The following is a 25552-nucleotide window of genomic DNA, read 5'->3' as shown; positions in this document are numbered from 1 at the left end:
GCAGCGGGCAAGACAGGAGAGGTCTGCTGCACCATGTGGGTCAGCTTCCTGGCCAGGGATCTAACACGTGCTTATAGTGGCTGCCAGTAGCTTCATAGTGCTGAGACTTAACCCCTAGTGCCACCAGGGAGGCCCTGTGTCAATTTTAGAACAGAACATTACTGATCATTATTTTGGAAAAATTTAAAGATGCATAGAGTAGCCTCCCTTGGTGACCTAGGGGTTAAGTCTCAGCACTGCCACCATGACAAAGCCTCCTGTGGCAAAGCAGCCTGAGTTTGATCCCTGGCCAGAGCTAACCCACATGGCTCAGCAGACCTCTCCTATCTTGCCCGCTGCTCCCCTCAGCAGTGTATTTCAGTGGATCCTCCTGTTCTGCTCCCCACTCTGTCTCTAGTGAATCCTCTCACAAACACATACCCCACACACACTTCTGGCCTATACCCCAGTTCTTCTATGCAAAAAAAAAAAATTTTTAAATAATAACATTTTAGGGGCCTCCCTGGTGGCACAAGGGGTTAAGACACAGCAAGCACTACGACAGCCACTGTAGCACGAATTCTAATTTGATGGCTGGCCAGGGAGGTGACCCACATGGAGGAGCAGACCTCTCCTGACTCGCCCGCTGCTTCCCTCAGCAGTGGATTTTGGTCAATCTGCCTGTTCTGTTCCCCACTCTGTCTCTGGTGAATCCTCTCACCATCCACAACTCTGGCCTGTACCCCAGTTCTTGTATGCATAAATAAATAAATCTTTAAAAAATAAATTAAAAAATAAAAATAGTAACATTTTAAAAATTCAGTTACATAGAGTATAGGAAGTGTTAAATTTGTATAGTTATAGTTGGGAAAGTTGAAAAATAGGTGTAGGGCCTCCCCGGTGGTGCAGTGGTTGAGCGCTGGGTTGCGAAGCTGCCCGCAGCTTCTTCAGTGCTGGTTCAATCCCCGGCCACCGGGCGAGGGTCCCACATGGCACGCAGACCTCTCCTGCCACCCGCTGCTCCCCTCAGCAGTGTACTTCATCAGTCTGCCTGTTCTGCTCTCCGCTCTGGCTCTGGTGAATTCTCTCACCCTCCCGCGCTTCTGACTATACCCACTGCTTGTATAAATAAATAAATAAATATTTAAAAAAAAATAGGTGTGGATGGTTGTTAACTGACAGTTGCACAATAGAATGTGCTTCATACGACAGATGGTAAGTTTATATTATGTATGGTTTAACACAATAAAGAACATGGCAAAAAAAAAAAAAAAACCTCCCTAAAATGAAGACCCAGACATCTACCTTGGTAGTATTTCTCTCTGGTGTACACTACAATTTGAAAATTGAAAAGTGATATGTAAGCAATGAATAACTTGCTGGTGACTAGAATAGTACTGACATGGAGTAAGTGCCCAGTGAATATATAAATGAATGAGTGAATGAGCAGATAGTATCATGAGGAAAATATTGGTAGAGTTCATTAATTTAAGAAATTACCAGTCAAAACATTGATTCCAAAGAGCACCTGCACCCCTATGTTTATAACAGCACTATTTACAATAGCTAAGCTTTGGAAACAACCCAAATGCCAAAAAATGGATGACTGGATCAAGAAGATGTGGTACATATACACCATAGAATATTACTCAGCATTCATAAAGGATAAACACATGCAATTTGCAGCAACACGGATGGCGCTGGAAGGGATCATGCTCAGCGAAATAAGCCAGAAAGAAAAAGAAAAATACCGGATGGTCTCACTCATAGAAGGAATCTAGAAAACCTAAATAAGGGACCAGGAAAAAGAATAACTATAAGAAAGAAAAAATCAAAATCAACAAACAACTATGAACCAGAGACACACTATGGGTGTGGGGGGAGGAGGGATTGGGGTCAAAATAGGGGGTTGCAATTGTATGGGGAATATAAAAATAAAATAAAATAAAATTTTAAAAAAATTACCAGTCAGGGCTTCCCTGGTGGCAAAGGGGGTTAAGTCTCAGCACTATCAAGCCACTGCAGAATAAGTTCAGTCCCCAGGCAGGAAGCTAACCCACATGGCCTAGCAGACCTCTCCTGTCTTGCCTCTGGCTCCCCTAAGCAGTGTACTTCAATAGACCCTCCTATTCTGCTCCTCACTCTGTCTCTGGTGAATCCTCTCACTCCCTGTGCCTCTGGCCTACACCTCAGTTCTTGTAAGCATAAATAAATATATCTTTTGAAAAAATGTAAGAGTAATCTTTTCAAACTAGTTGACAATTACTTTTTTTGAAGATTGATTTATTTATGCATGCAAGAACTGGGGTGTAGGCCAGAGGCGCAGGGTGGTGAGAAGATTCACCAGAGACAGAGTGGGGAACTGAAAAGGCAGAATGGGGCCTCCCTGGTGGCAAAGGGATTAAAGACACAGCACTAGCAAGCTATCACCAGCAGCTGCAGCATGAGTTCAATCTTCTACCAGCCAGGGAGCTAACCCACATGTCACAACAGACCTCTCCTGTCCCACCCGCTGCTCCCCTCAGCAGTGTATTTCAGCACATCTGCCTGTATGTTGCAATGGCTGCTGATATGATAGCTTCTTAGTGCTGAAAATCCCTTATGCCACCACGGAGGCCCTTACTCTTAAATTTAAATAACCATCTCTAAAAATATACTTTGGATACACATGTACATGGACACAAACATGTATGTATAAGATTCTTCATTAATACAACTTAATTGTTCATATCAACAGGGGACAGGTAAAACAATATTATGGCAGTCCACTCATGGGATACTGTTCAGTCACTGAAAAATGAAACAAAAATTTGGGGCCTCCCTGGTGGTTCAAAGGGTTAAGTCTCAGCATTATCAAGCTATCACCAGCCACTGCAGGAAGCATAACCCATATGGAGCAGCAGACCTCTCCTGTCCTGCCTACTGCTCCCCTCAGCAGTGAATTTCAGTAGATCTGCCTGTTCTGCTCCCCACTCTGTCTCTGGTGAATTCTCACATGCCCCTGCACCTCTGGCCTATACCCCAGTTCTTATATGCATAAATAAACATAAGTTTTTTTAAAAAATGAAAACTAAAATTTTTATTTATTATTATTTTATTTTATTTTTTTTTAAATAGAGGCATGCTTTATTTATTTATTTATTTGTTTGTTTGTTTTTTGTTTATACATGCACGGGGTACAGTCAGAAGTGCGGGAGGGTGAGAGAATTCACCAGAGCCAGAGTAGGAGCAGAGCAGGCAGAAGGACCAAAGTACACTGCTGAGGGGAGCAGCGGGCGGCAGGAGAGGTCTGCGCGCCATGTGGGACCCTCCTCTGGTGGCCGGGGAGCAGCCGGGGATCGAACCGGCGCCACAGAGGCCGCGGGCAGCTTCGCAACCCAGCGCTCAACCACTGCGCCACTGGGAAAACTAAAATTTTTAAATAATGCAATTAATGTGTATGTATTCACATGAAACTATCTCTAAGATATATTGAAAAGTTAAAGACATCAGTGGGCCTCCCTGGCGGCCCAAGGGGTTAAGCACAGCACTATGAAGCTATCCGCAGCCTCTGTAGCAGGAGTTTGATCCCCCGGTGGGCCAGGGAGCAACCCACATGGCGCAGCAGACTCTCCTGACTCACCCACTGCTCCTCTCAGCAGTGTATTTCAGTCAGTCTGCCTGTTCTGTTCCCCACTCTGTCTCTGGTGAATCGTCTCACCCCCTGCCCCACACCTTTGGCCTGTACCCCAGTCCTTGTATGCATAAATAAATCAATCTTTTTTAAAAAAGAAAAAAAAAAGTTAAAGACATCAAGTTGTAGCACAGTATGAATTTTATGCTACCATTTGTGGACTTGCAAGTGTGTGATGTGTATGTGGGCTTTCATGAAATAGAAATAAGCACATATTTGCTGTAAATACTCTGGAAATAAATATGAAATGGACATGGTAGTTTCCTCTGGGAGGGAATTAGTTGACTAAAGTTCACATATATAAAAAGATTTCCTTTTAAGCTACCATATGACCCAGCAATTCCACTCCTAAGGATCTACCAAAAGAACACAAAAACATTAATTCAAAAGAATGCCTGCAGGGCCTCCCTGGTGGCACAGCGGTTGAGCGCTGGGTTGGGAAGCTGCCCGCAGCCTCTGCAGCGCCATTTCGATCCCCGGCTGCTCCCCGGCCACCAGAGGAGGGTCCCACATGGCGCGCAGACCTCTCCTGCCGCCCGCTGCTCCCCTCAGCAGTGTACTTCGGTCCTTCTGGCTGCTCTGCTCCCCACTCTGGCTCTGGTGAATTCTCACCCTCCCGCTCTTCTGACTGTACCCAGTGCTTGTATAAATAAATAAATCTTTAAAAAAAAAAAAAAAGAATGCCTGCACCCCTGTGTTTATTGCAGCACTATTTATAATAGGTAAAACCTTGGAACAACACAAATTACCAAAATAGATGACTGGATCAAGAAGATGTGGTATACATACACCATGGAATACTACAGAGCAATCAAAAAAGATAAACTAATGCCATTCACAGCAACACGGATGGAGCTAGAGTGAATTATGCTCACTGAAATAAATCAGAAGGAAAAAAAAACCTCAGATGGTTTCACTTATAGGAGGAATATAGGGGAACCAAATAAGACATCAGGGGGAAAAATAATAATACAAAACACAAAAAAAAAAAACAAAAACAAACAGATAATTATAAACCAGAGACATCCTGGAGGGGAGGAGGAGGGAGAGGGATCAGAGGGAGGGAGGGAAGAGCACAAGGGACTGTGGTGATGGTGCACCCTCTGCATTGGTGAAGGAAATTCTATGGGGCCAACACCCTGGGGGGCGGAGGGGGAAAAGCAACGTTGTTTAAAAACGAACAATGGTGTAAAAAAAAATAAATAAAAATAAAATGCTTCCTTTAAAAAATATCTTCCTTGGGCCTCCATGGTGGCTCAAGGGGTTAAACACAGCACTGTGAAGCTGTTCATGGCCTCTGCAGCAGGAGTTTGATCCCCGGCCAGCCAAGGAGCTGCCCACATGGCACAGCAGACCTCTCCTGTATAGCTTGCTGCTCAGCAGTGTAGTTCAGTCAGTCTGCCTGTTCTGTTCCCCACTCTGCCTCTGATAGATCTTTTCACCTTCCATACCTCTGGCCTGTACCCCAGTTCTTGTATGCCTAAATAAATCTTAAAAAAAAATAAAAATATCATCCTCTATAGATAGAGTTTCTCTAGAAAGGTAATTTCTAGAAGAAACAGATAAATGTATTAAAGAACAAAATTAGGAAAAAGCACCACATCCACTTGATCTCAATGGGCAATTCTAACAAAACTTCAAAAACTAGATTATCCAGGGGCCTCCTGGTGGCTCAACGGGTTAAGCACAGCACTGTGAAGCTGTTTATGGCCTCTGAAGGAGGAGTTCAGAACCCCAGCAAGCTACATGGCTCAGCAGACCTCTCCTGTCTCCCCAGCTGCTCCCCTCAGCAGTGTATTTCAGTCAGTCTGCCTGTTCTGTTCCCCATTCTGTCGCTGGTGAATCCTCTCACCCCCTGCACCTCTGGCCTTTACCCCAATTCTTGTATGCATAAATAAATAAATCTTTAAAAAAAAAACAATATTATCCAAATTGTCTCATATAACAAAAAAAAAATCACGAATTGTTTTGTGAAGCAATGTTTTTTAAAGATTTATTTATTTATGCATATAAGAACTGGGGTACAGGCCAGAGGTGTGGAGGGTGAGAAGATTCACCAGAGACAGAGTTGGGAACAGAACAGGCAGATTGACTGAAATACACTGCTGAGGGGAGCAGCAGGCGAGTCAGGAGAGGTCTGCTGCACCATGTGGGTAACTCCCTGGCTAGCCAGGGATCGAACTCATGCTGTGGTGGCTGCGGATAGCTTCATATGTTGCATCTTAACCCCTTGCGCCACCAGGGAGGCCCTTGTGAAGCAATTTTAGCATGTATATCTAAACTTAATAAAGGTAGCACACACATAAAAACTAAAAGGTCACGTGAGTATTAATAAAATTCTGAATAAATATCAGCAAGTAAGCACATTTAAAAGCAAATACAGGGGGCCTCCCCGGTGGCGCAACGGTTGAGCGCTGGGTTGCGAAGCTGCCCGCAGCCTCTGCAGCGCCGGGTCGATCACCGGCTGTTCCCAGGCCACCTGAGGAGGGTCCCACATGGCCCGCAGACCTCTCCTGCCGCCCACTGCTCCCCTCAGCAGTGTGCTTCGGTCCTTCTGCCTGCTCTGCTCCCCGCTCTGGCTCTGGTGAATTCTCTCACCCTCCCGCGCTTCTGACTGTGCCCAGTGCTTGTATAAAGAAAAGAAAAGAAAGAAAGAAATCTTAAATAAAAAAAAAAAATACAGGGCCTCCCTGGTGGTGCAAGAGGTTGCCTCAGCACGATGAAGCTATCTGTAGCTACTGCAGCAGGAGTTCGATCCCCCTCCAGGTAGCTAAACCCCATGGCTCAGCAGATCTCTCCTGTCTCACCCAATGATCCCCTCGGCATTGTATTTCAATCATTCTGCCTGTTCTCCTCAACAGTCTGTCTCTGGTGAATCCTCCCACCTCCAAAACCTCTGGCCTATTCCCCAGCTCTTGTATGCATAAATAAAATAAATCTTTATGGGCCTCCCCTGGTGGCCCAGGCAGTTGAGCACAGTGCTGTGAAGCTGTCTGCAGCCTCTGCAGAACCAGTTCGATCCCAGCAGGCCAGGGAGAATCCCACATGGTGCAGCAGACCTCTCCTGTCTCGCCCGCTGCTCCCCTCAGCAGTGTATTTCGTCAGTCTGCCTGTTCTGTTCCCCGCTCTGTCTCTGGTGAATCCTCTCACCCTCCCGTGTATCTGGCCTGTACCCTGGTTCTTGTATGAATGGATAAATAAATCTTTAAAAAAAAAGTTTAAAAAAAAATAACATAAAATCATATAGGTGTCAGTTCTTCCCAAAATATATATAAATGCACCACAGTTCACCTATTTGAACAAGTTTTTATTTTTATTTTTATAAAAAGATTTATTTATTTATTTATTTATACAAGCATTGGGTACAGTCAGAAGTGTGGGAGGGTGAGAGCATTCACCAGAGCCAGAGCAGGGAACAGAACGGGTAGACTGACAAAATACACTGCTGAGGGTAACAGCGGGCGTGGCAGGAGAGGTCTGTGAGCCATGTGGGACACTCACCGGCCGCCTGGGATCAAACCAGCGCTACAGAGGCTGCAGGCAGCTTCACAGCCTAGCACTCAACCGCTGCGCCACCAGGGGAGGCCCTTGAACAAGCTTTTAAAAGGTATAACCTTTATTAATTAAGAACAGTTTAATTAAACACAGCAAAATTAAACAGAGTACAAAAATTTCTGAAATATTCCCTGTCCAAGTTCCTCCCCCTGCCTAGGAGATAGATAATATGAGTCTAAAGTTCACTTGCAGAGCTGAACCTTCTGGAATAGCTATGAAAAATCTGGGCAAGGGAAGTACTTAGGGACAGGGGAGAAGAGCTACAGACAGAGACTCTTTTTGCCAGATATCGAAAATAACAAAAAACCGCCTAACTAAAACAGTGGTGCAGTAGTCCTTGAATAGCCAGGCAGATGAGTAAAACAGAATAAAAGTCTAGAAATAGACCAATGTCTAGTACAGATTAATCCTTTGGAAAGTAAATTCTAGTTTCATATTGTGAGAAAAATGCAAACAGTAATATATTGTGTACTATATAAGCCAAAAAGTAAAAAGATTTAAGAAGATCAAACATGAGATAAAACCAAAATATAACAGATAAGAATACTGTATCATAGAACTGTATCTCATTACTTAATGCTCCATGTATTCTCAAGGTATAATTGTAATTAGTTTAAATTTCTTGAATCTTAGTGGTTTCAGCCTACATGTAAGTGAAAGTGAGTACTAAGAATAGCATTCATGTTTAAGTGTATAAGTACTGAAATCAGAAGAGTAAATGTGCACGTGTCCTAAAATACGTCTGCCCCCTCTTAAAAGTAATTCAAGATAATTTCACATTGTATGCAAACATTGAATCATTATGTTGTATACCTGAAACCAATATAATGTTAGATGTTAAGCCCCTCAGGGCTTCCTTTGGAGGTGATGAAAATTTTCTATAACTCTAGCTAGGGGTGATGGTCATACAACATTGTAAAAGTATCAAATGCTACTGAATTGTATATTTTATTTTTTTTAATTGTATGTTTTTTTTTAAGATTTATTTATTTATGCATACAAGAGCTGGGGTACAGGCCACAGGTGTGGGGCATGAGAGGATTCACTAGGACAGAGTGGGGAACAGAACAGGCAGATTAAATGAAGTACACTGCTGAGGGGAGAAGTGGGGGAGCCAGGAGAGGTCTGCTGCACCATGTGGGTAGCTCCCTGGCTGGCCAGGGGATCGAACTTATGCTGCAGAGGCTGTGGACAGCTTTATAGGTTTTGTCTTAACCCCTTGCGCCATCAGGGAGGCCCTGAATTGTATATTTTAATAAGGACAAATGGTGATTTTTTTTTTAAATGATGCTAGATACTCATCCCTCATTTAACTTTATTTGTAAGTGAGGTTTAAAAAAAAAAAAAGAGTTATGCTACAAACAGAGTACAAAAATCTCTGAAATATTCCCTGTCCAAGTTCAAATGGAGATTTACAATTACAATTACAAATGGAGATTTACCATCCTTTAGCATATTCTGCATTTCTTCTCAGCAGAATCAACCTCATTATAATTAATTGGTTATAAGTTTCTCTAGGCAATCTTAAATATTGAATGCAGAAAACTAAACTGTTAAGGAAGTCATCCTTGGGGTAACAGTTTCCTGTTTTAAGAGAATCAGTAAAATTTTAGAGCTTTTAAGAACTTTAAAGATCTTTTATTCCAGTCCCCTCATTTTCAAATTAAGGAACAGTCAGATAAATGTGTAAGGCCAAACTTGTGTGCAACATCATCAGTAGGTAAGAGTATTTGCCTCTGGGAATATGGTAATCAACTGATATAATTTCTACTCATCACTTCAATACACTGGTCAACAATTATGTATTTTTTTTCCTCTACCTATTTGCCCAAGAACATGAGTACAAGACAAGCTTCAGCCTAGATAAAGGGGAAGAGGAAATGTGAAGAGCTTGGCTCTGGAATAATAACCACTAAACTGCACAAAGATCGAAGACTTATCAAATATCGTTGCATTTAAACAGCAGTCTGAAATGTAGCTGAAAAAGCTTGAAATCTTCTCTTCCTGTGGGCTATTCACAGATGACTGAAACAAGACAGAAAATAGAAGAGGTACTTTCAAAAAATTGTAAGAAATCCATGTTTGTATGAATATTGCTACAAAAACAATAAAAGGAGAACAAATCTTGGAAAAGGCAGCAAATGATCAAAGGAAAGGAATCTATCAATGAGAATTTTACAAGTCTAGACTGAGGAAACCAGGACAATAAAATACAGCAAATCAAAACAACAACTATATAATTGAGGTTCAAAAATTGCCAGAAGAAATGGGTGGGATCAGCGTGAACTTGTTCATCCCCCTGCTATTTAGAATTGGAAAGCTTGCTTTCAATCTTTGCGATCTTGGGGGAAAGAAAGTCCTTTAGGAGTTAGGGAAGTGAGCTTGTGGCTGCTTATTGCCAATCTCTGTTCAGACAACCCAAGAAATCTCTGGTTGACAACAATTTCTCAAAAATATTTTATTTGATACAAGTATTGTTTTTTTTTTGTAATTTTGATATTTCCATATCATTTAGATATGTTCAAGAAGGGCTTTTGATAAATTCTCAAATCAAAGCTTTAAAATGCGATGCTACGGGCCTCCCTGGTGGCACAGGACTTAAAGAAAAAAAAAGAAGAAGAAATTAAGGGCATCCTGGATACATCACTGATACTTCAATCATTACATAAACAACATGTATACACTACTTCTTTAAGGGTAAAGACCACACCTTATGTATCAATCTCTTTCACAGTGCTCTACACCTTTCTTTGGGAGTTACAAATATTTGTTGAATAAATAAATAAACACTGTTTCATCAAATGTTTTTTGATGACACTTACCAGAGAGAGAATTTCAGACTTGAACAAATCCAGTTCAAATTATGCCCAATACATAAAATGTCTTTTCAGAAAAAGCTATGTTATAGTCATCATTTTCAAAATCAAGGGATTATATACATTGTTAGGTAACCACACAATGAAATCTTATGATATTTTACCACTATATTTTGGATAATGCTAACTCTTTGATAGTGTGCATCAAGAAATTAAAAATGTAAAAATTAAGAATTCCATAAAAATCAAAGGTTATAGTTCACTATCTGAAATTATAGCTAAAAGGGAAGTGAAATAAGTTTATTTTAATTTTCGAGAATACCATTTGATCATTTTTAAAAAATATTTATTTATTTATGCATATAAGATCTGGGGTACAGGCCAGAGATGCAGGGGGGTGAGAGGATTCACCGGAGACAGAGTGGGGAACAGAACAGACAGATTGACCTAAGTACACTGCTGAGGGGAGCAGCAGGCGAGACAGGAGAGGTCTGCTGAGCCATGTGGGTTTCTCCCTGGCCAGCCGCGGATCAAACTTGCACTGCAGAGGCTGCGGACAGCTTCATAGATTGCGTCTTAACTCCTTGCACCACCAGGGAGGCCCCATTTGATCATTTATTTGAGGTTCTCATGAACTTTACATTTTTAACCCAAGAATTATTGTTTAAGAGGTTTATTAGGTCACAGGCTAGCTCTTTTTCATGACAATTTTGCCATTTTCCTCTACAAATAGGAGTATGTCAAAAGGCTACATCATTAGCATCATATCATAAAAACCTCATGTTTACTCAGTGTATTTGCCAATGTAACAAAAATCATAGAAGTCTTTAAAAGTTTCCTTTTTATTCATTTCTGCTCTCTATCCTTTTTTTATTTTTGTTTTATTTTTTTAATAGAGGCATATTATTTATTTGTTTGTTTGTTTGTTTTGTTTTTTTTATACATGCACTGGGTACAGTCAGAAGCGCGGGAGGGTGAGAGAATTCACCAGAGCCAGAGCGGGGAGCAGAGCAGGCAGAAGGACCGAAGTACACTGCTGAGGGGAGCAGCGGGCGGCAGGAGAGGTCTGCGCGCCATGTGGGACCCTCCTCTGGTGGCCGGGGAGCAGCCGGGGATCGAACCGGCGCTGCAGAGGCCGCGGGCAGCTTTGCAACCCAGCGCTCAACCGTTGCGCCACCGGGGAGGCCCTCTATCCTTTTTTTTAAAAAGTTAGTCCACGTATATGAAGTGACAAATTGTTTGTGATGCTTTATCTGAGATAATTGTACTGATGACTGATGTACAAATTGACTAATATGAATTATGAAAACTATAGAGTTCTAACATAGTTTGCTTAAAAAGTTTTGACTATATTTTCAGTCCCAAAGTAGCTAGTTTTTTCTTTGAAATAGGGCACCACATGGCTTTCAGAGGGTGAAGTGAGTATGTATTTGCACAAAACCCCTAGTTTTTGTATGTCAAACAACTTCCAATACCTTCTTCATAGAAGGTTGGATGTGAGATGGTAGCAGGCATTCACCCAATAAATATTTATGGAGTATATACCATATGCAGACATAATTTCAGGTAGTGGAAATTTAGCAGTGAGCAACACAGACCAAAAAATATCTGCATTTGACCTCTCCTGTCTGGCCCGCTGCTCCCCACAGCAGTGTATTTCAGTAGTCTGACTGTTCTGTTCCCCACTCTGTCTCTGGTGGGTCCTCTCACCCTCCACATCTCTGGCCTGTACCCCAGCTCTTGTATACATAAATAAATCTTAAAAAAAAATATGAAGTGCACAATGTGTCTACCTTTGAATGTGTCAAGGACATGAAGTACATTAACTGAAAAAGTAATAGTTCAGAAATTAAAAGAACAAACCCTCCCCCAGTTTGTTCCCATTCTGTTTTCTCATCCTGATTTTAGACTGTATCAATTTTTCTCATTAAAGATATATTTCAAAACTTGTAGAATAAAAGTTTTATACAATAAATATCTTGTATCCTAATTATTATTTGTAATGTAAGCACAAAAGGGTCAGGCTAAATTTTTTTAATCTTATAAGCACTTAGAGCTAAAAAGTAAATATGCTAAATAATCTTTTCTGCTAAGTCACCATTTAGAGTCTTCACTCACTTTTACATAAAATCTGTTAACGAAATATCCTTTCGATTTGCTTTGATTCTGAAAATTTTAGTCACTATAAAAATGTGAACTACCATAGGTGAAAGTATCAGCAAAATCTCTTTCAATAAATTCTTATGAGCAGCATTTTTTTTGCTTTCCAATTTATTATTTTAAATAAATGAGAAATAAGAAATGGCTCTTAAATCACTGTTTGCTACATCAAGCTTCTCCATTTTATGAGAGTGAATTAAACAGATGAAAACACTGCAATATTACAATCACATTGTATGAAAGTTTGAGTCAATAATCAGGCTAATTTCAAATATTTAAAATGTAGATTCAAATGCAGGATTTTTTTTTCTCTTAAATGAGCCCTGCTAATCTTGTTTTTGTTAGTTTTTGTAAGGCACCACTGCTACAGCTATTTTGCAAAAAGGAGCAACTCTGATGAAGTTCTTTAATTCTATGGAAAAGATCCTCTTATATGTTACTCAGATTGAATGTGTCAACCCCAGAGGGGAGAAGTCCAATCCAGAGATAATCACTGTAGCACAAATGAACATTTTATGTCTATTTTTAAAGGTAATTCTTATAGACCATTTCAAGAAACCATCAGGAATATAAGTACACATGGTTATTTAAGCTAAGCACTTTAAATTCTTTAAATTAAACATATATAGTCTAAATCTAATGATATCTTCCAGTTGGTCTCAAAAGGTTCCAGTTTTTGTTCTAACTATCTATAATTTGTTTCTATAAATTAAAATACCCTAATTGATACATTCTTCAGAAATCAAAGGGAAGCAGTTAGAAATCTAATTTAAAGTTCAGATCCAATTATTAGTAAAACCTTCACATTGAAGGAGTAATTTGACATATGACTTGGCAGTTTTGTAATTTTGACATTTTTGTTTCCTTTTTTCCCCTTTAAATCCATAAATTATACATGATGGTAATAATTTCTTATTTGAGCTCTCATGAACTCAGAGTATTCTAACACAAGGAAATCTTTTATGAAAATAAATTCATTTGTTTAGAGAATAGAAACAAATTTCTTACAACTTTTAGTCAGGACATTGTCTTATGTTAGTGGTCAGCATCAGTAAAGATTCCTTTACAAGGGATAGATTTTCATTTCTATTCTGCTTTCCCCAACTGTTCCTTAGTGGTGGTTATTTGAGCGGGCTTTCTTCCCTCTTATAATGGTTACATGGAACAAAACATCCCTCCCTGCATCAGGTAGTAATTCCTTCCCCTATTGCATTTTATAGAGTTTTCTAAAGTGATCCAGTAACTTCATTGATATTCTTAGCCTTAGTCTTTTTTTGGAAAACTAAATTTTGCAAATATTTGCAGAAGTCTACTCAGTACCCTGCCATTGTGAAAAAGGTAAAGGAAGGTATAAATGGTTTAACTATCTACAGATGTGAAAACAAAAGCCAAAGAGGTGAAAAAGACTGACCCAGGGTCACAGCAGGGTCAGTTACACACATAGAAAACAGGCGCCATGGTGGCATCCAGTTTGTGAAGATAACAGATATACAGATAAACAAAGTTAATAAAGTTCAGCCTCTAATTCTAAGGAACATCTAAGGACTAGAGCAGGCTGTTAGAACAGGCTGCTAGGGCAGGGAAGTCAGGAAGATTTATGGCCAGTGACCACCACCCCATACTGGTGTGAGCATATATAAGAGCGAGAGGGAGGTTGAGTTTCTGTAACATGTTCTTTGACAATTCAGCAGATAGAGATAGGAGAGGAAGAAAGTTTGAGCTATACCACAGAGGATCTATGTGGCTAGATGGATAGGTAGGCAGGTAGAATGTAATAGAGTGCCCCTCACCCTGAATATTCACTAGAACAAAGAGAAAATAAAATTCCAGCCTACTGATAAAGTATTATTAATTTGGAGCATTTCTAAGCATAATGTTTTAAAAGTTTGATATGAGAAGGTATTTCTTAGCTTACTGCTCAGAGCATATGAGGTATACACTAATGCAGACTCCCTAGCTCCTAGGGGTTCTGATGTAGCGTTGGACCTTGAATTAAGCTTATGAGAAATCACAGGTTAAAGAAATCATGGGAATCTTCTTCCATACCAGCCTTTCACATAGAACTACTTGAGATCCTGACCAAAGTGACTGAGATGAACCAGGCCAATATTTTTCTTTTTAAGATCTGTTCTATTCTCAAAACTTTTGCCATTAGCTTTCAATAACATGCAGATCCTTTGTTTAGGATAAAGTAATGATACTGGGTCTGGACAAACCTCACCTTAGTTCTGTTGTATTTTATTTTATTTTTTTTATTAAAGATTTTTTTTTTAATTTATTTATACAAGCACTGGGTACAATCAGAAGCGCGGGAGGGTGAGAGAATTCACCAGAGCCAGAGCGGGGAGCAGAGCAGGCAGAAGGACCGAAGTACACTGCTGAGGGGAGCAGCGGGCGGCAGGAGGGGTCTGCGCGCCATGTGGGACCCTCACCCGGTAGCCGGGGATAGAACCAGCACTGCAGAGGCGGCAGGCAGCTTCGCAACCCAGCGCTCAACCACTGCGCCACTGGGGAGGCCCTGTATTTTATTATTTTTTAAAAATTATTCTAACATCTTTGGGTTTTTTTTTTTTTTAATATTTATTTATTTGGGCCTCCCTGGTAGCACCAGGGGTTAAGCACAGAACTATGAAGCTATCTGCAGCCTCTGCAGCACGAGTTTGATGCCTGGCCAGGGAGACACCCACATGGCACAGCAGACCTCATGTCTTGCCCACTGCTCCCCTCAGCAGTGTGTTTCAGTCAGTCTGCCTGTTCTGTTCCCCACTCTGTCTCTGGTTAGTCCTCTCACCCCTCCATACCTCTGGCCTGTACCCCAGTTCTTGTATGCATAAATAACTAAATATTTTTTTTTAAATCTTTTTTCTTTTTTTTATAGAGGCATGTTTTATTTTTATTTATTTGTTTGTTTGTTTTGTTTATACATGCACTGGGTACAGTCAGAAGCGCGGGAGGGTGAGAGAATTCACCAGAGCCAGAGCAGGGAGCAGAGCAGGCAGAAGAACCGAAGTACACTGCTGAGGGGTGCAGCGGGCGGCAGGAGAGGTCTGCGCGCCATGTGGGACCCTCCTCCGGTGGCCGGGGAGCAGCCGGGGATCGAACCAGCGCCGCAGAGGCCGCGGGCAGCTTCGCAACCCAGCGCTCGCTCGACCGCTGCGCCACCCGGGAGGCCCTAAATCTTTTTTTTTTAAAAAAAAAAGAAGAACTGGAGTATAGATGAGAGGTGCGAGGGATGAGAGGATTCACCAGAGACAAGACTGGGGAGCAGAACAGGCAGATTTACTGAAATACACTGCTGAGGAGAGCAGTGGGGGAACAGAAGTCTGCTGTTTCATATGTGGGTTAGCTCCCTGGATGGGATGGAACTCAGGCCATTGGTGATAGCACTGAGACTTAACCCCTATGCCACCAGGGAGGTCCCAGGTCTGTTTTACTATTACCAAAAATAGGAAAGCTATTTATTACTATCTTTCAGGATTGTTACATGGTTTCACTCAGTGATGAACACATCTCAATCCTGTATCTAAATTGCTGTGTCTATTTGCATTCATCTTCTTTGGACTCAGTTTCTTTAGCTGTAAAATGGGAATCAAGCAGATCCCTAATAATCCTTTCAGCCCTCAAATTATAGAATTGTTTTATTATGAAACAGACTTAACTGAAAGTCATATAAAAGAGAAGATATTCTGTCCAATTTCCTAATTAAGTACAAACTAACCCCCTAGTGTCTTTATACAAAGTAGCTAAAATTTTGGAATATATAAAAAAAGGAGTAGACATTTTCCCACTTTTGAGTCTTTCAGTACTGGGCTCTAATATAGAGTGCCTCAATCCCTTTCCTCTTTCCACTAAATAGAGAGTGTTTAGATTTCCAGAGACAAAAATCATAACTACTGAAATTAAATTTCAGAGAAATTGTGACTTACTGTTTACTATAGTGAATCTAGGTATCTTCCGGTGCACACATCCTTTTCCTGTTACAAGTGTTTTAAACACTTTGACTTCCCTTTCCACCACAGTCTGCCTTCTTGACTGCACCTCCATTCAGCCTGGATTTTTGAAAACAATAATTTGTGTGCATATTTATATTGGTATATCCATAGCAGAATTAAAAATCCAGAGTCTACATTACATTACTTAATCACTTTGATAGTGGCACTCTGTGGCTATTCGCATAAATTGTATTGCTTTCAAAGTGAATTTGTTTGGATATCCAACTTTAATTGGATTAAGTAACTGAGATGATGGACATGTATGAAGTATAAGTATGCAACCAGTGACATATATATATATAAAATTAAGATACTTCAGTCTCCTTAAATTACCTTTAAGATTATCTTTTTTTAAATCAGAAAAACCTGTTTTATGATACTATAAATGCTTTGATTCTGTCAACTTTTATTTGGTCATATTTTAAGCTTTCCCAGAACAATCAGAAGGAAAATAACCATATTTTAATCCATGGAAAACAGATTTTTATAAAATAACTAATAGTGTTCAGTTTTACTTTCATGCTCTTGAATTTACTATAAAGAAACATAAAAAAATCTTTAAAAATGAATTGTTTATATCACATACAAAGTATATTACAAGAAACCACAACCTATTAAAGAGATTCTTTCTATGGTAATTAAGTAATAACATTTTGACAATACATTCAAGTTTTAATGGTTACAGAGTTTAAACAATAAAACTCTAAGCTTCATTATTGGATTTAGTTGTAGAAAGAAGCATTTTTAAAAAAAACTTATTCAAGAGTTGCCAAAACATCATTTTTTCCTTGTTTTTTTAATCTTTCCCATCCAGCTTTAAGATAACTATTACTATTAACTGCCATATCCAAGAGTAATTCAGTTATTATCATATTAGTAGAACATTGGTAGAAATAAGGAGAGAAAGTAAATGCATCATTTGTTCTAATGAAAACAAACTTTTGTTTCTTTATAAAGTAATGGTCATTCTCCATCTGTTTAATAACTAAAAGTGTTAAAATAATTGTTTTTTAGTGTACCTTGACTTTTACCTACACCCTACTTTGTGAAGGACAGAAAATCTGTTACAATAACAGTAAAAGGAAGAGCTATCATTGATTGAAACAACATTCATTTACAGCCACTGAAAAATCTATTGGTGGTCATCCCTAAAACAACATTCTGGCTTAACGAAGTTCCCTATCCCTCAATAAATAAAGAAAAAAACAGGAAATAATAAAACCCAGCTTTAACTTAAAAATTTGAGTCTTTTCTCCATATTTAAGTTTCAAAAAACACTTGCTTTCACAACAGCAGCAAAGCAGGGACATTCTCTCAAATAATGCTACTTACTCTACTCAAAATAAAGTGTCCCTTTATAGATCTTGTGCACAAATAGATGTGATGAAACAACTAAACAGAAAAGACTTTGATAGTAACTTCTAATTTTGTAAGTAAAATTTAAAACTGCAAAAATATGTGACCATATTACTTCCATGAAATTTTTATTTGTTTTAATCATGTCATTGAATATTTTGTATATGTAATAAGTTTTTTAAATAGAAAACAAGGCATGAAAGATAAAATTTAAAACATTTGCTTTAAATTCTAATATTCTAATATTGATGTACTGATAGCATCCTACTTCTAATTCAATCTGTATTGTTACTATTCTCTCAACTTTAAAAACATCCTATTAAAGAAAGTTAAGGAAAAAAAGTAATACAATAATGCTTACCTTTCTTGTTTTAACTTGCCACCTCAGAATTTGAACACAAGATAGAACAAGTTCTATCTTGCTTTACTCCTTCACAAATCTTCACAAAGGACTTCTCAGCTAGAATATATGCATATCCTCTCCTGTCCAACTGCACACAGACTACATTCCATACCAGGCAAAACTGCCCTCCACTGTAATATCTGCCTTTGTTGAATAATGTTACCTTTAACCCTACTGTCTATTTCACTGGATAAAAACTATTACTTTTTGTTGTTGTTTATTAATATTGCACACAAAATTGAATTTGATTTGTTTTTAAAGGTCACAGTATTTGCTTTGTACTATAATAAATTTTGAATGTGTCTCTAAGGTTGCCACAGGTAAACACCTATAGAGTACTACACCCAAATTTTTTACTTTTCAGTTTATTTTCTATTTGTTTTTGTAACGGATGGCCATTAATTTAAATGAAAACCAAAAATGCCATTATATCTTGGCAATAATGAAATAATAAGAGCTAAGAAGTTACCATAGAAGATGTTTTAATAGAACCAAGGTACAACATCCTAGGCAATTTTCAACAAATGAAAACAAAAGATGGTGACATCATTCTGTATTTAATTGTCCCATAAGAAAATGTTAACACTATTATAGGAACCTCCCTATTTATGATGTAACAAATTTGATATGTTTTCTTGACTTTTATGACCATTGTTAGTGTCCCTTTTATGAATTAGATTATTAATATCCAGGTTAGAATTAGAATTGATTAGAATTAGAAGAATTAGAAAAGGGAACCATAGAGTTATGTTAGTTTTTGGAAAATATTAAATAATAATACGTTTCATACTCGTTTGTATCAAATTGTACACATTTAAAAAAATCTTTACAAAAACTATTTTACAGAGTAAGATGTAGTTAGTTTAAAATTATTCTCCAAGTGTTGGAAGGTGCTAGGAAAATCAAACAAAACATGAATAGTTTACCCTGCAAATAATATAACTTAGAAAAAAGGAAAATTACTTCAATGATTGGCACAAGACAATCCCTATCCCAAATAAGGTGACATTGTCAAATAGGTTCAATTATTGGTATTAAATTATCTTTACATCAGCCTGTCAATTTAAAAATAATTGCTAAGTAAATTGAGAAAAGTAACAAGAGCATGATGAACTTTTATATTTTTAAGCAAAAAAGAAGTCACTGTTTCAACAGAAGTGTTGGACATGGATTTTAAGATAAATCTTTTACAGTTTCAATTTTGATAGAGATGATAGATTAGGTCTAATGTTTTTCTGCTGTATCTTATGAATGTTAGCTGAGATGTTTTGAAATAATTTAAAAACTCCTCATTTAGCCTTATGCTTTCCTTTCTAAAGCTGGGATCAACATGCAAGAGAAGTTCAGGACCAAAATGTAAATTGAACTCAAGAAAATGAATTTTAATGAGTCAAAGTGGAAATGGTAATGATCTGCTATTATTCTTGCAAGTAAGGAATTTACAAATATACTATGCCTTATTAAAATTAAAAATCTACATTCCATTTACAGACAGCATGAAGAATTCATCAGTTTGTCTCAGAAAATCACCAAAAAAGGAGCTTATTTGTACATATATGTCACGAAACCTGTTGGTTTTATTTAGGGGACTTTAATTTCCTAATTTCACAAGGGTATTCTGGAAAAAAAAAGGTCAAGAAAACAAAGGATCCAGATATGAAAATAGCAACCTAAGATGGGTCTTTTAAATGAATGTGTTAGAAATTGCTGAAGACTAGCTATAACTTCAGCATGTGCTTTGTTTTTTTATTACTTTAGTGAGGAGAGTAGGTTCTTATTGTTCTTTCCAGTAGGATTTCATGCTTGGATTACTGTCCCATTTTACTCCATTAATTAATACATTCTCTCTCTTCCACCATTCCTCCAGTCTTAGCAAGGGAACCTGAAGAATAAATCAGTTGCAACCAGGAAACAGTTTTAAATACTCAACTCTTCTCAGCCAGCCCATACCCTTCCCCCCACAATCAAATGCTTATCTTCTTTGTTTTCTATGGCTGGACTGCAAATACTTATGTACAAACCAAATACCAAAGAGTCTTTTCACTAAAGGTATCATCCCTCCCACCTTCTAGAAGAATAGTATTAACAAACCAATTTTTCAAAGTTTCACCCAAATGAAACAGTAAGATAAAGGAGATAATCATAATGAAAGGAATCATGTTTTTCTATTACTTTAACAATTCTGTATAAAATTTTCCAGGAAGATTAAAAATATAATTCCAGACTTAGTAGTTGAAAGTTTAAAAAAATCATTTTCTTTCAACCAGAACAAAGGTTTTCTTTAAAAATACTGATTATACAAATCTTTGAATTGAGAAAACATTTGAAAATATAAGCTTTAGTGTCTTGGCTTGTCTAGATTAATTTGGAAACTTAATTCTTACAATTAAAAATTTCTCTACTATTTCCCCCTCATTTTCAGAATATAAAAATTGCAGAATATATACAAACCCCAACTTAGTATTTTATAAATAAGCATGTCTCACATTTAAAATTTCTTAGGTTTAAGGGTTATCTAAATTATTAACAATATAATCTTTAGCATTTATAACATAAACTTTCTTTCAGCTTCAATTTATTTGTTCAACTCAAAAGAAACCATTTGTAAGTTACTTTGATGGTTCTGAGAAATAATTTTATATGAAAACATATACTTCACATTAATGAAATGCATTTGAAGTATGCAAAGTGTAAACAAAATATGTATTTTAAAATAGGTTTTCTTAACTGGGTCAGTTTTGAAAGGTTGTTTCAAAAGTAATTTTTTTTCTACTTTGGCAAATGTCAATTTGTTACTTCAGTTAGTTGACTTTTAGAGACTAAAACCAAATAGTACAGAACTGAACAAGGAACAGTTTTCCAAAAGAACTTTGGAAGATTACTAGATAAGAGTTAAGACAGAAAATTGAACTCACTGATTTAAACTAATTCTGTGAACGCTTTCAATACATACTGGGAAACTGTCGTTTTATTGGTTTTTACCAAATCAAATATTTTGTCGACTTGAAAAATGAACAATGAAATCTCACGTGAACAGGTTATTATTATATTTTTAACTGGTACATTTTCTTTTCTCTAGATAATGAAAGAACTGAAAAAGTCTGTTATGAAATTAGCTATACCAAATTTATACTTCCCTCTTTTCTGTCATGCCCAGAGTTGTGATCTTTAATTTTGTGAAGACCAATAGACGTTTATTTCTATAAGTTTAACGCACTAAAGATACCACTATCTAGAATACACCACTACAGATGTTTGCTTTTCAAAAATCAAATTAAACGATTATTTCGTTTGCTTTGTGATTTTCCAAGCTAAATTCATGTTTATTTTTTTCTCCCCTCACCGCGTCCACCAAACGTCAGTAAATTTAGAACATTTCAGCTACGGAAATCGCAAATCCTTCAAGGTCGGTCTCAAGCTTCTTCTGCTCTTAGGGCAGCTTCAACGAAAACGTGGCCTCGGCATAGTTGATTTTACCCGGAATTTTTCGTTTGCTTTTCTTTCGGAGGGGTTTGTTTGGTTTTACTTAAAACAACCCTGTGGACCACAAAGGGGGCTGGGAAGGGAGGGGGCAGAATGGGTGAATTTCTCAAGAAGCCCAGGAAAGTGTAGGCATCTGGAAATGTGTTTTGCTGTTTTAACCAAAAAAAAAAAAAAGACGCACAAATGCTAAGATGTTGCAGACGGGCAGGGAAACTTTGCGACCCCAGATGCTGAGCACAGCGCACACCCCCGACCTCGGGAGCGGCACGGGGGGAAGGGAGCGCGCTCTGCGGGCAGCACGCGGCCGGGGCGGGGGCCGCTCCACGGGGGCGAGCAGAGCTGCTCCTTCTTAGTTACCTCCTTTGGGTTTGGGGCCGGGGGCTCGCAGTTAAAGGGCAGGAAAAACGAGACCATGAAGAGGGGAACCTAATTTCATCCCTCAACAAAACCAACAAGAGGGAGCAAAGGGTTATTTTCGCGCCACAAAAGATGGAAATGCAGGGACGGCTCGGGGGCCAATGAATGGAGACCAGCAAACGGCTGGCGGAGGGAGGCGACGGGGATAGGCCCCTTCTGCCCACCAATCGCAAGACGGGGAGCCCCCACCCCTCCCCCGCCAGGGGCGGTGTCTCTCTCCACGCCGCTTGCTCAACTTGGGCTCGTCGAGTCGGCCCCAGTGGCGCGCGGGAGCCCCGCCCCGGGGCCGCGTTTGCGCGCCTGTCCCCGCCCCGCCCCCGGCGGAGGCGCCGGGTCCAGCGAGGGCTCTTTGCGGGCTTTCTTCGTGGGTACCGAGCATCCCCCGGCACCGGGGGGCCCGCCGGCCCACTGGAGCCAGGCCGGAGGTGCGGGAGGGTGGCCGGCCGCGCGCCACCTGGCTCGCCCCCGCGGGAGGACCTCAGGTGGGCAGCGCCGCGGGGGACGCTGCGGGCTCTTCCCAGCCCCCACGTCTAAGCCGTCCACGCTGCTGCGCGCGGAGGGACAGGACGCGAGGCGGGGCCGAAGGCGCCCGGCTCGCAGCGGGGTCGGGGCCGCTCAGTGGTCGAGGGCCTTCGACGCGAGCCGCCGGCCGACGATGGATCTTCCCCCGTGAGCTGCAAGGATCCCGCCCTCTCTCTCCAGGCAGAGCCAGGGGGAAAAGGAAACAGCCCCATCTTCTCTGCTGGGGCACCATTTTTTATTGTAAACCAAATAAATGAAGGCAGATCCTGAAGAGAGGGGACAACCACATTACCACTTATCATGTATCTGGCTTGAACAGAGCAGATCCTGGATAGCTGTGTGAAGGAACAAAAACGGTTAAGAAATGCCCCCTACGAGGCCCAGGCGAAGCGGCGGCTCTGCGTGTCCACCCGAGAGAAGGGCTCCTGCTTACGGCCAGCAGGGAGTGAGGGGGAAACACCGAGAATGGCCAATATACCCACCGCCTTTACCTGGTCTGTCTTCGCTCATGACCCTGGGGTACAGCGTGGGTAAAGGACCTACTACACACAGTTTCTCTTCATTAGTGTTACATTGAACCACAAGAAACATTTTTATCATCCTTAGGTCAGCGGATAAGGAGGAGGTGCAGCTGTCCAAAGAGTAAACAGGCTCTCAGTTGGAGGGACTCAGCAGCAACAGAGCATATACAATGGGTGGGAATCCTTTCTTCATGGAGTTCACATTAAGAACTGCAACTGCTTCAGAAGAATTTGGAGTAGCCCATATACACAGCAAATTTCTTGTGTGAAACCTATCACAAAGCTGGAAGTTAGATTGACCTTTTCGTTCTTGAAAATCTATCAGGTATTTTTGCGCTTGAAATGCTAGTCAAAACCAAAAACAACTACCCATGCTCTTCTTATTTAGTCATTGAGTGTACTTACCCTCCAAAGCTTGGAAGGGATACTTGGAATTATGCCCCTCTCTTTTTGATGTTTGAGCTTGCATAATTCGTGTATGTTTTTAAGGTCGTTAACGGGAGTATCCAGTTTGGTTACAATAATACACAGATTAAGTTCACAAGAGCCCCAGAAACATATTTCACCAAAACAGCACACACTTGTTTTCAATTCCAGCTGTTAGATTTGTTTGATAGTGACAGACAAGCATGGGCTAGTATTTATGGAAAATAAACAATTTACCCCATGCTTTGGAAGTAGATATTTCCTTAAGGTCTCGGTTTTAATAAGAGAAAACCCAGCCAACAATCCAGAAGACACTTTTCAATTGACTGTGCAAACAAGCTGTAGATATGAAATTTGTCCTTATAAAAAATTACTAGAAGTTAAATGATCAACAGGCTATTCTGTAAAATTGAGATGTTATTTAGAAAAACAAATATTACTAAATGAAAAATATTACTGCATACAGTTGTTGATCACATGCAACAGGTACATGAAAAATAAATTAATAACTTTTGATACTTAGTTTGCATACCACACAAGTCATAAAAAATTCATCCTTTTTTAGAACCCATGTTTGCTTTTAAAAACAAAAGGAAGGCTAAGCTCTTTAAAAAAGTTAAACCTAAAGTATAAACTTAAAATTTCCCCACCAAAATGTTCTTTGAAGGTAGAAAACACAGGGCTAAATAGTAATACACAAAAACAGAGTTTGTTCTTCTATATCAGAAAGAACAATTTACTAAGTTAAATGTGAATGAAAATATTGTAAAAGTGAGCTTACGCTTTAAAGGTTGGATTTGGTTGGCAGGAAAGACAAACCTGTTCGAGAGCACAGTTGCATCTGAAATGGTGATCTGACACCTTCCGGTTCCTTAACTCAAAATTGAAAAATAAGTTCCTTTTAAAAGAAAAAAAAGTGAATACTCTTTGTTATCACACAGTCATTCCCATGTATTTTTAAAAAGTAACTACCATTCGTCTTTTAATTGGAAAACATACACTTTTAAATGACATCTACAGGTATGACCAAGGGAAACAAATTCTATCAAATGTCATAATTACTGAAGATGTCACAATGTAAATCACAGTATCTTTTTTAGCATACAGTACATTGTAATCGTTCTAAGTAATGAATGGCTCCACTAGAGCTAGCATTGAAGATTGTTTATATTTCCATCCTACATAGAACTCCATTCACTGAAAAAACAGCATTTTCTATCTTTCCCATGAAATACTTGTTAAAAATATGCCACAAGTATCTGGTGCAAATGAAGCCTGAGCAGAGCACACAATCCTGAAACGACACTTGGCGATTTCCCCCAGAACTGTGCTCATTTCCGTATTCCTCCTGCAGCCCACAATCTGCTGGCCCAGGAAGGCTCCACCGGGCCCAGACCCTTTTCCCACACACCCACCATTGTGCTCATTACACACAGGGGGAAGCAGGATCAGTTCTCATGACCAAATGCGGGCAGAAAACAGGCAGAAGGAGACAAGAACAATTTCTCAAGTGCGAATACCACCTAGGGGGAAGGCAGAGCGGTCTTCCTGTTTTGAAGAGTCCCAAGTTCTCCAACTAAAATAATTTAAATAAAAGTACCAGCCTCCCCCAACACCCCCTTCACAAACTCCAGGAAGAAATCGTTTCCTTTAAACACCGACTTTTCCCACTTTGCCCGCTCTCCCCGGGCCTCGGCGGCCCCACACGCCCCCAAGCCCGAGCCCGAACCCCCGCCCCTGCCCTCCCCTCCCCGCCCCTCCCCTCCCCCACCCGAGGCCAAGCCCGCCCCCCGCCTCATTTATCCCGGAGCCTTTTCTGAGTCGCGCAGCCAATGGCAAACGCGAAGCCGAGAGCCCCCGCGAGCCGGCGGGGCGGAGGAGGTGTCGCCCAGACGCCCGCCCCGGGCCCGCGGCCGCCCATCCCCCACGGCCCGCCGCGCCGCGCCCGCGCCTGGAGGGGGTGCGGGGCGGGGTGCGGGGCGGGGTGCGGGGTGGGGCGCGCCGCCCGCCTCTCCCGCCGCTGCAGCCCCGCGCGTTTCCGCCCCTGCCCGCCCCGAAAACGTGCTTTGGGCTCGGCCGGGGCTGCACGTCTGTCATCAGAGCCGCGGGGCGAGTTCGGGATCGCGACTCTCTGATTTGTTCATCACCTCCAACAATTGCATATGGAAAACTGCGGCCGCGAGAGCTGAAGCATTGCCTAGTTAGCACCCTCCACCCGCACCTCTTTTCTTTTCTTTTTTTTTTTAAAG

At 40.2% G+C, this 25552-nt stretch overlaps 1 long non-coding RNA gene across 3 annotated transcripts; it reads right to left on the bottom strand.

The window, feature by feature from the left end:
* Window positions 1-8848: 8848 nt before the first annotated feature.
* On the bottom strand, window positions 8849-24819 carry LOC119248665 (uncharacterized). Of its 3 annotated transcripts, none has more exons than XR_008550770.1 (3): window positions 24085-24819; window positions 16110-16232; window positions 8849-9232 (listed from the first exon to the last, which is right to left on the bottom strand). It is a non-coding gene; the product is annotated as an uncharacterized LOC119248665 (long non-coding RNA). The 3 variants fall into 3 exon arrangements; XR_005125989.2 differs by having other exon boundaries at window positions 24123-24819; XR_008550771.1 differs by lacking the exon at window positions 8849-9232 and adding an exon at window positions 9758-9804 and having other exon boundaries at window positions 24123-24819.
* Window positions 24820-25552: the final 733 nt, after the last annotated feature.

The sequence above is a fragment of the Talpa occidentalis genome, unplaced genomic scaffold (assembly GCF_014898055.3).
Source record: "Talpa occidentalis isolate TD23 unplaced genomic scaffold, MPIMG_talOcc4v2.1, whole genome shotgun sequence".
Classification (NCBI taxonomy): domain Eukaryota; kingdom Metazoa; phylum Chordata; class Mammalia; order Eulipotyphla; family Talpidae; genus Talpa; species Talpa occidentalis.
Note: the sequence above shows the minus strand (reverse complement) of the source record. Positions and strands in the feature narration are given on the sequence as shown.